Here is a 6,202-nt window from a genome sequence, read left to right as displayed (position 1 = left end):
TTCATACAACATTGATCACACTGCATTAATAGCTAGTGATTTGCAAATCTATCTACCTCACCAGAATGAACCTGATACATTCTAGCTGGCTTGAGTATTTATTAAGTTGCTCAGAGTCATGATATGAATAGAATATAAAGCGATCTTCTTGGAAAACAGAATGGCGCTGTTTAATAGGTGGCTACCTAGTGCTTATATGTGGCTATTTTAAATTGAGACGTGTTGTAAAACGTAAGCTGCACGTCAAATTTCGATGGTATAATTAAAACGTAAAATATCGCAACACTTTGACTACATGTTGAATCATAATATGTTTTTGAGGCAGAGTCTCAGGTAATCCAGCTGGCTTGGAAGGAGGGTTACTTTTAACCTCTGATCCCTCGTGCTGAGATTATGAGTGTGTCACCATATTTGCTTTGTGTAGTGCTGGGGAGCAAACTCGCATAACCTACACCTGCATCCTACACACGCATTCTACCAGCCGAGCTACATTCCCAGTGCCCCACCACAATAATATTTGCATATATTCAGTTATGCATTCTTAAAAGTAAATTTTCTCTATTTTTAAAAATGTGTGCCAATTGGTCTTTCTTTCTTTCTGTATTTGAAACGTTCTCAAACTTGCTACGTAGGCAAGGATGGCATTGAACTTATGATTCTCGGTTTCCACCTCCTGAGTGATGCTTACACCTGCAGAGTGGTGCCGAGCACCGTCATTTGGTTTATTTGGTGCTGGAGATTCAACATTGAGCCTTGTGTACACTATAGGACACTCTACCAACTGAGCTACCTTCTTGGTCCAATCTACAAGAAAATTTAAAGCAGATAAATAAATCTGTTACCATAACTAATGTGTGTGTGTAATGTATGTGTGCCTGTAATGCACGTGTGTTTGGGCACACAAGTCATGGCACATGTATTGAGGCCAAAAGACAGCCTTGCAGAGTCAGTTCTCCCATCTCACCTTTGTGTGGGTTCCAGGAATCCAACTCAGGTTTCCAGGTTTGTGCAGCAAGTGCCTTTGTCTGCCATTTGGCTGGCTAGAAATTGAAAGTTACATTTGTGGCCCACATGTTCCTGCCATACTGTACTGATGCAAGATATAATTCCAGAGCTTTGGAGAAAAGCATATCATTGCTTTGGACAAATAATTAAAAGTACATATTGATTAACTTCAGGCACTCTCTGAGTTGTCCTAGGACATGTAAGCTAAATAGAAGACACACTGCCTGCCCCTGAAAATAAGTCTTTTAATATGTATGACAAGGGATTTAAAAAAAATAACTGGAAGGCAATATAGGGCAGTATTGTATTGCAAACAAGACATGACAAATCACTCCATGCTTAGAAAGTAGTTCAGAAGGCTTCTTTACATTTTTTCATCATTATTTATTTTGGAGGCTCACATACCATGGTGTGTGTGTGTGCATATAAATAAGAACAATTTAGGAAAGTTATTTCTCTTTTTCCACTATGTGGGTCTTGGGGATTAAACTCAGGTCAGCAGACTTGGGGGCAAGCACCTTTAACCATTGAGCCATCCCACTGGCCCTTCAGAAGGCTTCTTAGACTTAAGACTAACAGTCAGAATTTGAAAGCCAGAAGGGAGCCTCAAAAATCAGGGGGAAAACCTACATAGGAAATAGGTGACTCGACCAGCCCATTTGTAACAAAGCTAGGGTCTTCTGAGTTCAGATGTTTCTATTTCAGTTGGGTACAATTTAGAAAGATGGAGAAAGGTGGAGAGATGGACGATTCGGCAGTTAAGAACACTTCTTGCTCTTCCAGAGGACTTGAGTTCAGCTCCTAGTACCCACGGCAGGTGGTTCACAACCTTCAGCTTCAGATTAGCGAGTGCTCTCTCTTCTCAATTTCATGTGCACCTGCACACACCTGGCACATGACATGCACACACACACACACACACACTCAGAGAGAGAGAGGGGGGGAGGGAGAGGGAGAGGGAGAGAGGGAGAGAGAGAGAGGGAAAGCCTTTCGTGTGAGATAGAATGAAGACCAATTGACAGCAGTGCTTCGCAAGACTGAGAGGGAAGCATGGCCTAAGAAGAGGTTGAAAAGGTTGTGTAGTCCAATGATACTAGCAACCCTCCTCTTGTAGCCCCTGTTTTACATCCCAAGGCAGAGTGAAGTACTTGTGAATTCCCTATTTGATTTCCTGATACTTTGAGTCACTTTAGTAACCTTTGCCAGAAATACAGAAAAGATAGATAGTATTTGTGGAGGAGCCTTGGAAACGTATTGTGTCACTAAAGATAAAATATTTCTCTGCGTTTGTTTGGATTAAGACACACCTTTGTTATTTCCTAGAAGAGAAACAAATCCACAGTTTTAATTTGGTTCTGACCTTTGTAAGCCATTTCCTTTGTAGATGTTGCTAAATACTTTCGGAGTGCCTACTGTATATTAGACCTGTCATTTTAAGCATTGTATTTCATGATGATATCAACATCTTAAAAGTCAGAAAAAAATTAATAAAAATGAGTTGTTTGTTGTGTTTCTCTGCACAACACTTCATCATATTAAATTCCTGTAGAGGTGAGGGATTTACTATATAGTGTTCATTTAGGGAAAGTACAAAGGCCCTTAAAAATCAAGAAAACATAATGGTACTTCAACATTAGTAGAATAAGTCTTTTCTGAGCCAAGTTTTATAGAGGCCTACAGACAGGTTTGAAGAAGACAGGCAGATGCTTGCCAACACAGTGTCTTTCCCCAGACTGCATAGTGGTACCCCAGGCACCTCTGAGGGATATGAAGCTAATCTTACACATAGGAGGAAATGGAAGCTAGGAGAGGTTAGATGACTTGCTGAAGGTCATGCAGCTAAGAGTAACTGAACAACAGTATACATACTGAGTTGCAATGAAGACAAATGGAGTCTATGAGACTACTAGAACATATTTTAAGCAATCTGTGAATGACTATGAAAACGAAACTATCTTCCAAGGACTTTCCCATGTGACTCCATGATAGAGATGATGGATGGTCATTTGTCATGTTGAATCTTACCACAGACTTTTAAAAAATGGATAACAGCTTGTGTGATTCATGAGATGAATGTTATAAAGCAGCTCTTCCCTTGCTTGTGTGAATTTATGTGTCTGGCAGTTGAGAACTTCTTGGGATTTTGAGAGTCTACTGCTGTTTTGTCCTAAGTGAGTAATAATCAACAATGCATGATAGTTCTCTGAAAAATCCATACCTGGGCTGAAAAAGACAAAGACTACAGAATCATGATCTGAGGCAGAAGAAATGTTATAGATCAAGAGCCAAATGATTCAGAGTGATTGTTGGTCCTGTTAACTTGAGCTAATACCTTTGTGACTATTAGCTAAAAAATGGAATGTATTGTTCAAATTAGCTGAACAGTAGCTACTACCAACTTGGAAGCTATGGGTATTATAAGGTAACATCTTTGACATGTATAGACTGCATTTTCCCACTCTGTTGTGGGAAACTCACCTACCTGATATCCCCACCAATGTATTTGACAAATGCATTTATTTGTGACTTTCTTTTGCTCTTTGAGGATTAACATTCATGCAACCTCTTCCATAGTGGACCATGCCATTAAGGGTAACCTGAATTTTCTTTCTTGTGTCATGGCCTCTTATGTTTAATTCAGAATAAACTATCTCTTACTTCCTTGGGAGCAAGAACTGTGCTTTGCCTCAGCACCACTAATATTTGTACTTTTAATGCCAGCAGTAACACTAAATTAAATCTAATTGTGTGCAGTTTAATGCCAAGATCCAAAAAGGTTGTAGCTTTCTCAAAGCAATTATTCTTGCTTACTTCACAAAGTGTTTTCTGAGACTTGAAGCTCCCTGCCTAGTGGAAAGAATTTGGTGAAAGAAAAAAAATTACCCAATTCAGTAGCAACTGCATTACATGACATTCTGTTTCTACATGTAACTCTGAGAAACATGATGCATCACTCAAACTTCCCCTTTGATCTGGTTGGGGATCCACATCTGTTGTTGAATAGCTGTGTTATCTTGGAAAAAAGCCTCTTCCCTATTTCTAGACTTGTGTGCTAATTGAATGTTAGGCATTGTGGATTTGAAGAACATCACACAACGTGTGAGCCCTAAAAGTGTCTAAACTTCAATGGAAGAGTTTAAAAAATTGCTAAGTATTTGAATAAGATATGTTAGAAAATTAGGCATTTATGTTCGGCTGTAGTAGACATTTTGTTAAAGGTCAGGCTTTCTAACACGACTTAAAGGATCTTTCCTTTCTGACTTTCTTTTCACTGTGTTTCTTCATAGACACTAATCTGGATCTATAGCAAACTCCTTATTCCCTATTATGTTCTCTTAGGCTTTCAAGCATTTACATGGGGTGTTCCTTTTTCCTTCCATGTTCTTCTCCCTTAGGCAAATTTCTATTCACTATTCATGACTTAATTCAAAGATTACTTCCTCTTAGAATACTTCTTTACTTTTCCTCTCTCTGTAAGCCAGGGCAGGCCTTAAACTCACAGTCCTCTTTCTTCAGCCTCTTGAGTGCTGGGATTAGAGCAGAAACATTTGTGTTGGTTAGTTTTATGCCAACTTGACCCAAGCTAGTTATTTGGGAAGAAGGATTCTGAATTGAGAAAGTGCCTCCATAAGAATTGCCTGTAGGCAAGTCTCTAGGGCATTTTCTTGATTAGGGTCCAGTTCACTTGGGGTCGGTGTTACCCTGGAAAAAGAATCCTGGATAGTATAAGCAAACAGCTTGAGCAAGCCAAGGGAGCAATCCAGTAAGGAATGTTCTTGTTTGGCCTCCACTTCAGTTCCTGCCTCCAGGTTCCCACCTTGAGTTCCTGCCCTGACTTCTTTCAGTGATGGAGTATGCCCTGAGAGTTGGAAGCAGAGATAAACATGTTTTGTGTATTGTGTTTTATCATAGTAATAGAAACTTTAAGACAACTTATCTTGATCTTCCTTGTGCAGGTGAGGACTTGCTCTTAGCTTCCTCCCACACCTTCCATACTGGACACTGAACCCAGGGCCTGAATTTCTAGCCCTCCTCTTAGCTTTTACAGCATCTTATTCTTTTCCCTGTGATGGTACTGTATTTAGTTACAGCTGTCTCTCAGTAGACCTAGGGTCCTGGAGGCCAGAGAGTATATACTTCTTCTTGATGTACCCCAACTCAACACCTGCCACCTGTTAAGTAGGGACACAACGAAGATGACTTTGCATAATAATAGTAATACATAACCTCTAAGTGCTCACTCCTTGACAGTGACTGAGCTAAAGTACTTCATTCACATTTTCTCAAGTCTCACCAGTACCATAAGAAATAGATGCTGTCCCACAAGAACATTTGCTCAACTATGTTAATAACAACATCATGTGTAATAGCCAAATCTTGGAAGCAACCACAATTGAAGAATGGATAAAGAAAATGTAGTACATTTACACAATGGAGTACTACTTAGTGATAAGAAACAATGGCATTCTAAAATTCGCAGGCAAATGGACAGAACTAGAAAAAAACCATCCTGAGTGTGGTAACACAAAACCAGAAAGACAAATATAGCATGTACATACTCATAAGTGAATACCAGACATAAAGCAAGAGATATCCAGCCTACAATCCACAACCACAGAGAAGCTAGAACCCTCTTCCAGAAACAGATGGAAGCAGAGCAGGAATCCACAACTAGCCAATGGACCAAGCTCCTGGAGTACAGTCAAGGTGAGGGAGTATCGATAATATAAACAAAGGAGTCAAGAACATGATGGGGAAACCCATAGAATCAGCTGGCCTGAGGTGGTGAGAGATCACTGACTCAGGTCTGACAAATGGGGAACCTGCATAAGACCAGACTAGACTCCCTTAATATAGGTGACAATTGTGTGATAGGGACAATATATGAGGCCACTGGCAGTGGGTCCAAGATTTAACACTAATGCACAAACTGACTCAGTGGATCCCGTTCCATATGGAGAGATACCTTGCTCAGTCTAGATACAGGGGCATGTGGGGTGGAGAGGTGTCTTGGTCCTGCCTCAATTAGATGATGGGACAGACTTAGTAGACTTCCTAGAGGAGGCATTACCATCTCTGAGGAGCAGATGGGAGGTGGGGGATGGAGTGGGGAGAGAGGGAAGAGAGGAGGGAGAGGAAACTGGGATTGGAATGTAAAAAATAAATATTAAAGAAATATGTGCTGTTATAACCCTGT

The sequence above is a fragment of the Mesocricetus auratus genome, unplaced genomic scaffold (assembly GCF_017639785.1).
Source record: "Mesocricetus auratus isolate SY011 unplaced genomic scaffold, BCM_Maur_2.0 Super-Scaffold_100003, whole genome shotgun sequence".
In the NCBI taxonomy this organism is placed as follows: Eukaryota; Metazoa; Chordata; class Mammalia; order Rodentia; family Cricetidae; genus Mesocricetus; species Mesocricetus auratus.
Note: the sequence above shows the minus strand (reverse complement) of the source record.